This window comes from Palaemon carinicauda, chromosome 3 (assembly GCF_036898095.1).
Source record: "Palaemon carinicauda isolate YSFRI2023 chromosome 3, ASM3689809v2, whole genome shotgun sequence".
NCBI lineage: Eukaryota > Metazoa > Arthropoda > Malacostraca > Decapoda > Palaemonidae > Palaemon > Palaemon carinicauda.
The window spans coordinates 125112320-125123094 of record NC_090727.1 but is presented as its reverse complement, the minus strand read 5'-3'; the positions used below and the strand labels follow the sequence as shown (position 1 = coordinate 125123094).

The 10775-nt window shown below is 34.9% G+C and overlaps 1 non-coding gene across 1 annotated transcript; it reads left to right on the top strand.

The window, feature by feature from the left end:
* The first annotated feature begins 6988 nt into the window (after positions 1–6988).
* TRNAA-UGC (transfer RNA alanine (anticodon UGC)) lies at positions 6989–7060 on the top strand. Its single transcript has one exon. It is a non-coding gene; the product is annotated as a tRNA-Ala (tRNA).
* Positions 7061–10775: the final 3715 nt, after the last annotated feature.

Here is a 10775-nt window from a genome sequence, read left to right as displayed (position 1 = left end):
GGTGATGGTTCCTGGGTCTGGGCACCAAAAATATATTATACAATGGCTCATGACTGGGAACCAAACATATAATATAATATATACTACGGCTGGCAAGTTAATCAACCTCCGAATTCCAAACTCTATTGTTTAATTTTACATTAAAACTGTTACACTTTAAGATATTAATAACACGAATTCTGAGACAGTTAAATAACTCACAGACAGCAGTATATAAAACGCTGAATATCCAAAGGTCTCTTAAGTACTCTCAAAACTAAACTGGGTAATTATTATTACGAATAAACTTACTACGGTTCATTAACAGGATATGAGCGTAACTATTCTAAAGAGTGGTGATTGGAATAATACACTCTTTACAAAAATAAATATATTCTATATAAATTACCACACTTTGAAAAGAATTTACATAATAACAAAATAAATCACTCGAAATATTAAGTCTGAACAAAACTTAGATTATGACAAAAATATTATGATCTGAAAATTATATAATGACTTGACTTTAAATGTTAAATCTGAATAATCCTTAGACTAAGAAAAAAGACATAATTAAATCTGAGTACAATATTTAAATTTGACACTCGATGAAAAATATATAACCAAATCACAATACAAATACCTAACCTTCCCTACAGGGCTGTTTACAAAAACTCTAGGAGAAATTTTATAAGTACTCTCTACACACGTTATATGCGGGAGCACAAAATCGCTTTGGAGAGGACACACTATAGGTACTGAGGACACACTATAGGTACTGAACACTTTTAAAACAATACTCTGAGCTGCAAGGGTGAGTGAGAAAGAGTGGAGATGGCGAATTCAAGGCTGGAAATCTCTATCTATTTATATAACCCTGGTGTCACCTTATATATGATATTTAGCTATTTCCAGAAACTTCCAGGACTGAGGTCTGGAAACGTGGGGGCTGAGCTAAGGCATCAGATTTACCAAGTATTGCTCTCTCAATGTGTATTCACGCAACGCCAGACGGCTCTCAGTCACCGAGCTCCACTCGCCCTTTGTCCCCGAAATAAAAAATAGATAACATCCTCACACTAGGGTTTTCGTGAAATTTCCAAAGCACATGTACTGCGTATTCTCGCTCAAACATGACGCAATACCTCATAAAAGTATAAAAGAACATAAGCACTTATTCCTATCGTGTATGATCAAATAACACTCTCAGAGAGATTACGTAAGACTTTGTAACAAAAATACGGGAAATAGAAAGTTAATTCTTAAAAATAATGTATATTTACATATACTAACTCAAATAAAGAATACAGTGAAATTAGAAATGGTCTTGCTTAAATTACATAATATACTTTAATTTACACGAGAACTCATCTTAAGAGCTGGCTAACCTCTCTTCAATGCACAAACAAAATATAAATAAATAAATCATGAGTAAACTATTGTATTTACACTAGACCAGCTTTGTAAGAATATATATATATATATATATATATATATATATATAATTTATATATATATATATATATAATTTATATATATATACATATATATATATATATATATATACATACATATATATATGTATATATATATATACACATATATATATATATATATATATATATATATATATATATATATATATATATATATATATATGTATATATATATATACACACATATATATATATATTATATATATATATATATATATATATATATATATATATATATATATATATAAAAGTATGATAATTTATCACATTTGCGTGTTTTTTTTTTCAGGTAAGCCACAAATACCTCTTAATATGGAATTCGTTCTGCCTCGGAATCAGAGACCTAATGAGGAATCAACCCTATGATAATAGATTTTGGTTGTCTAAGGATTCGAACCTTGACCAAGTCGAAACTAAGGTGACAGTCGACTTGGTCAGGGTTCGAATCCTTGGCCGACCATAAGCTATTATCATAGTTTATTCCCCCTTGGGTCTCTGATCCGCAGGCGGAGCGATTTTGATTTTACAAGGTATTTATAAGAAATATGTTAAAACTTCGCAATTAAAATTTATATTTATTAAACTAATTAAAAAAACAAATAAAATCTAGTGAATAGTAGTGCTTTTATAGCAAGAATCCGTAAGAGATAAATATATTGAAATAATAGAGAGCTCATGCACAGATTTCCACAATATTCTATTTAATATGATTTGAGTAACCAGCAAAACTGTCGATACAATTAGTATATTTTGAAGTTCTAGTATGCTAGTACTTTATACTGAATGTTGCAAAATGAAAGATGGTACATTAAAGATATGTAGAAATGTGCTATGGAATGGTTTATGGCATTACAGGTTTCAAAAAACAGTATGAAAATATGACTTTTAGCAGAATGGAATATCATAATATGACTGATGATGGTATGATGACAGGTTATGTAACTCAGAATAGGTGAAGCAATAGACTAGAGAATGCTAGTGTGGAAATGTATGTGGGATTGCTGAACCATCTCTCCTTTATGGAAGTGAAGTGGTGCTCAGTATTACACGTCTGTGATTAAATTGTGGAATGATCTTCCTAATAAGGCAGGTGAATCGGTGGAACATCAGAAGTTCAAACTTGCAGCGAATGTTTTCATGTTGAGCAAGCTGACATAAGTCTCTCTCCATAGATTATATATGACAGATCTATTTTAACGTTGCTACGGAAATAAGAATATTATATCATTACTTCATATATAGAGAGTTTATTTCTTTCGTTAATTCCTTTCCTCACTGGGCAATTTTTCCTTGTTGGAGTCCTTGCGCTTATACTGTAGCATCGTGCTTTTTCAACTAGCTTATCTGCTAATAATGATAACAATAAATGGACATTTTGCGGCATATGTGTAATCTTCCCTGTCTGTGTGTGCGTGTGTGTGCATATCTATTCAAATATTAGGTGCCATTGTGAAGGGTCGCGTACTATAGTTTAAGAATAATTGACATGCTGAAAAATGTAGAGATACATTCTGAATTTTTTAATTTACAATGAAATGCCGGTCGATCAGCATTTAATGGCTTACTCCTGTTGGACTGGTGGGTATGCGATAAAATGAATGAATATTTTTCTACTATTTCATTTTATCTCGGAAAAAGGAAAAGGGGCTGTCCTCATTTGCTGTTGTTACCTTAAGTGTTACAACGGATTTAAGCCCATCATATGTGAATTGGAGACAAGTTGGTACCGTTTTCATTGAGACGACTGAAGTTGGATCTGGCATAAATTTTGATAGAGCTTGAAATACTCTCAGCTGCGTCAAAACTTTCAAACCTTGTTATCTATTTGCTCCAAGCGAAGAGCATCAAAGACCTCGAACTTGACTGTTAGCTGTGATGTCTCCTCTTGTCTTCCAGAGGAGTACCTCTTTATCTCATCTCACTTTTGAATAATGTATACATCAATTTGTAATGTACTTTCACACAAGAGAAATAAAACCCATTTGAAGACTGATATGCTGTTGCAGACATAGAATTATACATGAACCTCTCATGTACTTTTCCTTGGTGTTCTTTGACAGGGAATGTCAGTTGGCACATTATCCCACCTTGTGCTTGTAGAGGTTACTCGGATTCTTCTTAGTCACCCTCATTAAATGACGTTTCTTTAGCAAACCATCAGTGGTTGCAAGCGCTGATCGTATATCAAGGCTTTGGTTTGGTAAAACGATAGCAGGAATGAGTCATATTCATGGATATCTATTTACAATGTTAATGTAAAGGAGAAAATGCGGGTGATGACAGAAGAAACATTTCACCTTAAAAAATCTTTTGTTGCTTGGAGAACATTTTTTAGCCTTACCCCGTACAAGTTCCAGCCGTAATGGTTATGGAGAGTGTTTTCGTAGCCTATTGGAAACGTTCCTGCTTGGAAATTCCTTGGACGGAGGTTCGAGACCCGCTCAAGCTAGATATTTTCGAGTAGTGTCTTTAAGCTCATTATCCATCTGGGCAAGGGATAGGGGTTTTTAGGACCCCGTAGGTCTACTTGCCGAGTCATAGCAGCCATTGCTTGGCCCTTCTTAGTCCTAACTTGGACCGCTGATCATGTTTATATGATCAGTGTCCATAAATGCTTTTGGGGAATATCTCCTAAATGTCACTCCGAGCAATGTTTGAAAACATTATCAGCTGTGATTACTTTTACGACGAGATGCATTGCACTGTATCCATATGATTTTGAATGGTACTGTGTTATTTGAAAACACTCTAGACAAATTAAAAAATAAAAACAGTTTCCCTGTAATTCAACTCGACCTAGCTTTCATCTTCTCTTGCGAGTTTTGCGTAGCCAACGATAAAATGTCTGCCAGTCTTTATAGCTTAAATTCTCTTTTGTTTCTAAATTCAGTGCAGCTTAATCTATGTTTATTTTCCTTTTAAAGTCTTTTCCAAGGCCTTATGGTATTCTTTTATTCTTACTTATGCCCGCGTTATTTAAGAGATATTCTTGCTTTCATTCAAAAATAGTCATATACCGAATCCATGAATACTTCCTGTCTACAGACTACTCTTGTCACAAGATAAGACCAGTTTCAATCTCAGTGATTCGGGATATAGTGGAGCTTGTATGTTATTACACGGCATTCTACAAGTTGCATTTCAGCTGTGACCAGATTGTAGAATGAACTTCCTAATTTTACAGTTGAATCAGTGGAACTTCATAACCTCACACTTTTTGTAAATCGCTTATTTACTATTGATTGAGGAGACCCCGTGGAATTCATAATTTAATGTTGAGCCTTATATGTGACGTCCGGATTAGTGGTATTAACAGTTCAGGTCGTTTTATAAAATGATCAGATGTTTCTTATATGTTGGTATTAGTAATTTAGTCCTTGTACAAAATTTAACCCTAGTCTGAATTCTTTTCGCACCTTATAATGGACCGCCATTCGTCAAGGGCACCTGCTGGCATAAAGCTAGCTTAATCTAGATTAACCACATCTTGTGGATTGGTGAACCGCACTCAGTATGCTGTAGTCATTATAAAAACGTAATTGTATCCGCTTTTTAACATTCTGCCTTACATTTGTTCCGCTTCCATTCCTCCCCTTCCTTGGTGTCCTCGTGCTGGGACATTTGGTCCAAATTCCATGAGTCATTTTGCGATGAAATATTTGTCTTGTAAGTTATGCTGTTACGTTTCCATTCCTCTTATTGTATTTGTGAGCAGGAAATTTAGATGCATCCTTCTGTTGATAATGGTGGTCTCCATTCTTTCCGTTTGTGGTTATATAATTCATAGGTAACCATACAAAAGTACCACAAATAATTCACTCCTTGTTGTGTATCTTGAAAGAAAAAGGTACACGAGAAACAGAAATATATATTAAGATAACTCGATGTAGTGAAAAAAGAGGCGATACAAATTTTGTGTTTTCTGTAATTTTAAATGGAAATACGTATGTAGATAACTGTAAGGGTTACCTACAAGATGCCAAGATTTAAAACGAAATGAAATTTGATAGATCTGTATACTTTTAATCCTTTTCTATATTCATTTTATGATAGAGAAAAGCCTTTATGGTTTTATTTTAGATGAAAGAGAGCTGCCGAGTAATAGAAGTAGTTTCCAGCAACTGATCAGTTCTAAATCGGATAATCGAATATCACAAAAAAAAAAAAAAAAAAAAAATGTCATTACAGGATATTTTATTATTGCTTTCCTCCAGATTCTGAAGGTTTCAGCAGTAAACTTCTCCACGAATATTTCTATTCACCATTCAAAAGTGAAAATTCAATCTGACAGAAGCCAGGGCACGTCCTCGAAGTAAAACACAGGTTTCCAAGCGTATTTCTAAATGCAAGCTCTTCCCTAGGAATAGCACCTCATACGCGGCACACTGCAAGCATTAGTAAAATGTCTTAGCAGCGTTCATTCGGTAATTTGTTTCATTCGCCTAGCCTTATACTCTCACCTTCATTCCCACTTTATACAGTAGCCTACGTCCTATCCTGGTATCCAACTTTTATTTGCTTCAACTTTATTATGTTGTTGCTGTTCTTAAAATATTCTATTTTAATTGTTAATTACTTCTCTTGTAGTTTATTTCTTTATTTCCACTCCTCACTGGGATAATTTTCCTTGTTTAGAGGCCTTGTTGTTTCTGCATCATGCTCTTCCAACTAGGGTTGTAGCTTAGGTAGTGGTAATGATAAAAATAATGCGGAGTGGTTTAACCTCAGGTACACTTAGGTGCTGAATTACCTCCCGGTCTCAGCGCCAAGCCCCTAAGCTTAAAATCCATGAATCCTCATCATCATGTTTTATGTATGTCCGGAGTTATTGGACAAAGCACAAAGCGTGCATCAGTCTTTCAAAGTGATGCATGAGACGATGTATCACCTTTTCTTATGTGATGTGGAGATACACAACCTAAAGAATGTATAATCTATTTTCGTAAAGGAATGTATTGTCTCAAATGTACATAGACATACGAAGAACAACAAGGCAGATTCGATTTTAACTGTCTAAACTTTATTATCTTATTAGTTAGAAAGACATAAACCTTTTTTGTTTCTTCTTGGACAGCTCTATCTCTTCAGTCCTACCTAGTATTTGCGTTGCTACGAGCAAGGTTTGTAAAGTAACGTTTTCTATGGACCTTCTTACATCCAAGCTGTGTTGGATGAGGTATTCTATGGACCTTGTTTCAGGCAGGATTTAAAGTTATTTGCTTTTTCGATTTCCGATACTTTAGGGATGGTTATATCAAGGTCCTTTATATATAACGGACTTTGGTTGTGTCTGTTGATAACGCAGGCCATATCCTTGTAATGGTCTTGTTTTAGATTACATAATATTACATAATACATTATTTTACATCATTACAGTGTTTATCTGATAAAAGCAACACGTTCCATCTTTTCGGTACGTTGTCAATAAACATACCAATATAAACTACCCTCAAAACTGGCAAATTACTTCCGGTCCCAAGCATTTGATCCTGACGATCGTCACAGAGAATCAAGGGGGTGTAGCTCAGTGGTAGAGCGTTCGCTTTGCATGTGAAAGGCCCCGGGTTCGATCCCCGGCACCTCCAGAACCACCGACTGTTGGGGATGTAGCTCAGATGGTAGAGCGCTCGCTTAGCATGTGAGAGGTACGGGGATCGATGCCCCGCATCTCCACGGGTGGTCGTAATTTTCGTTTCTCAAATAATTTTTCTTTCCCGAATGTTTCACCTTAGATAGTTTTTCCAATAGAATATATTCTCTTTTACTCTATCGATAATTCCCGACCATGACATTGAGTGTTTTTCTAGTATGAAATATTCTCTTTCCATTTCTCCTAGACCTTTATACATTCTCGATCATCATTACCATGAAATTTATTTTTGTATTTTTCAAGTATAATCTCTCGAAATGTAATTAAATGCTTCGCAAAATCTGCATCCTTGCCACTTGAAGAAAGGAATAGATTACAGGTATGTGACGTCCATTTTTTTTTTTTTAATAGGCTCGCCTGTTATTTTTAGTTTTAATGGATCACTCGAAATGTAAACAATAATGATCTAAAGATTATTATTAATCTGATAGTATTATCACCACAGGTATTGTAGCAGTAATTCTATCTCATATCCTTAATATATATTTCCCTGCAATATTGAAACATAGATCAATTGACTCCCTTATTCTTTAGAATGTAATCATCTTGGGTAATTCAAGAATACGTTTAATTCCCCCTTGCCAAGTGTATCATTGAATAAAGACGCTTAATCAATCTCATACAAAGTTCTTCCTTAATTTTCCGGGTCATGTCGATAGTAGAAGGTTCGATCCCTGACCGTACTGAGTTATGTGTTTCATTAAATTGTTTTATCAATTTCTACGCAAAAACCATTGAATTTCTAGAGAATGTTTCTCCCCAATCATGATTCGTAGTTGGTATAAACACCCGATAATTACATCTCATTAGCTATTGTTGTTTCGATAGAAGTTCGAACTTGATGCAAATGTTTTCATGTTGAACCGGTTGACATAAGTCTCTCTTCACAATTTATCATCATCGTTATAATCATTTCCTCCTACGCCTATTGGCGCAAAGGTCATCGGTTAGATTTCGCCAGTCATCTCTATCTTGAGCTTTTAAATCAATACTTCTCTATTCATCATCATCTACTTCACGCTTCGTTGTTTCCTGAGGAGAGGATCATTTTACTGTTGTAACAGATTTTGAAATATTTTTATATTCTAAATTCACTACTTCTCATATAGGCTATAGTTTTTAGTAAGAGGATGGAGGAGGGATGTACCCAGGATCTTCGTTGCTCTCTCCACAAGACTATGATTGTGGGCGCACTACTAGAAGCGTAGGTGGAAAACGCTGCAATCTGCAGGAAGTTCATTGTCATTAGTAACCTCCTACACAGACACCACAGCTTGCATAATTTTATTTTTAACTTCTTTAGTTGACGATTCTAACTTCCTTAATTCTATGCTACTTCTTAATTTTCTTGATTCATTACAACTAAACATATTCTTTGGTATTAATTTCGCCTATGTAATATTTTTCACCAATACTATTTAAAAACATCAATTTGGTCATTTCTGCTATCCTTTCTTCTTCTATTATTATTATTATTATTGTTGTTGTTGTTGTTGTTGTTGTTGTTACTTGCTAAGCTACAACCATTGTTGGAAAAGCAGGATGCTATAAGCCTAGGGACCCCAACAGGGAAAATAGCCCAGTGAGGAAAGGAAACAAGGAAAATAAAATGTTTTAAGAACAGTCACTTTACTCTTTATTTCTTTCTTGAGTTCTTACTTTTTATATTTTCTTACTTCTTCGACGACGGCTCACTATTGATGATGAGAGGACTACCTATTCACTGCGAAAGATGAAAATAACATTTACTCCAATAACATTTCGCTTTGAAGCATTTTTCTTTTGACGATGATTTTGTGATCAAGGTCGTTGCCAGTTGACCCTTTTGTTACCAGATAATTTTAAATGTGAAATTATTACTTTCTTGCTTGAACCAGACTACTCTGAATGGTGAGGAGATGATTGATGTGAAATGTAGTAAAGAATGAATGTGAAATATAATCTAACTTCCTTTTAGGCACGAAACCTTGAAAATGGGACAAAGAACTTACTATAGATATCCAGTTCTGACCAGAAGGAATTTACTGAATTACCTGACGTCATAATGAATGTTGGTTTTGTTGAATTCTGCTACGAAGTTTATGTTTTCATACTTCCAAAGTCTTGCTTATACATTACATAATCTATCTGTAAATGTCTAGGCGTTGCTGTTTTTAAGTGAAATGCATCTTATGATAGTTGTATTTATTGTATTATAATGTAGGAATGATTTGATAAGGGGAACAACAAAGGTTACAGAGGTGTCAAAGAAAATCCAAGAAATGAGATTTCACTGGTTTGTGCACGTTATGAGGAGAGACCAGGAGTATGTTGAGAGGAGGATGTTGGAGATAGATGTTCCAGGTAGGAGGGGGAGGGGGAGACCAAAGAGAAGGTGGCTGGGATGTGTAACAGCAGATATGGAGGAGAAAGATACAGTGGAGGACATCGGAGACGGAAGAAATTGGAAACGGCTTTCAAGAAATAGCGATTAGCGACCCTGCATAGCGGGAGAAGCTTTAGTCGAAGAAGAAGAATGTAGAGCGTTGTAAGCTGTTTCTATCTTGGCACTGTGCATGCCAGTCGTAGCACTGCATTTCTTCACCGCTTATAACACTGCATGTATCGATCATATTGACGGCACTGCATAACTTATGTTACATATGTTTTGTGCGTAGAGAATATTCAAGTGTCACTCTCTGCTAACAAAAACAAACTAGAAGGGCATTCAGTAGAGAGCGTGCCATCGCCACGCCAATCAGTCTTTTGCTCTTAACTGCGTACTTGTACTTCAGTGTATTTCCTTCAGTATCTAGTGGATTTGTCCTTCGGTCATACCCCACATTTCCACCAAGTTTCATTTAAATCGGTTCAGTAGTTTTTGCGCAATGTTGTGCACAAAAAAAAAGATAAACTAACAAAATATTTGCCATTTACTTAATTTTGCGATTATTTTCTAAGTGCTGCTGTGTACTTGTGCTTTGATTTACTTTACACAAAATATTGTAGATTCATCCTTGGGTCATACCCAACATGACTACGAGGTTTGGTCAAAATCGGTACAATATTGTTTTATTTAAAGTTGCTCACAAACAAATAAACAACGACAGGGGTGAATCGGTGCGCCAACAGGTCAGATTTCTACAATGATGCGGTTGTTCTGGCGCTACATCTACCACTTCCATGATATGTTTAGAAACGATCATCCAGAATTCAGTTTCGTTAAAATCTTTTGGAACAAAATGGTTGGAACATGTGAATATTTCAGTTGTCTCTCAGGGAGGAATCCAAATCAGTCTACGTAATTAACATTACAAATTTACCTGATAATTCAATTTGTACTCTTCATAACATCTTTTAAAAATAAATAAAATCAAAAGGGGTTTAGTCAAAGTCGATGATCATTTTAACTTATGCATTTATTTTCACAATTTACACGGTCTTCAGAAGACCATCTTAACAGGATGTTCAAAATTAAACGCTGAAACAAGGGCTAGTCAAAAATGTGAAACATAACGGAAACAATTTAGGCAAAAGATAATAGGAAAATTAACCTTTGGGTATCACATGTCTATTAGAGTTAACAATGAAATAAAATACAAAGCAATGGACATAAAGGTTATAAACAAAAACTCTACATGCTTTCTGAATGTTCATAGCTATATAATGAG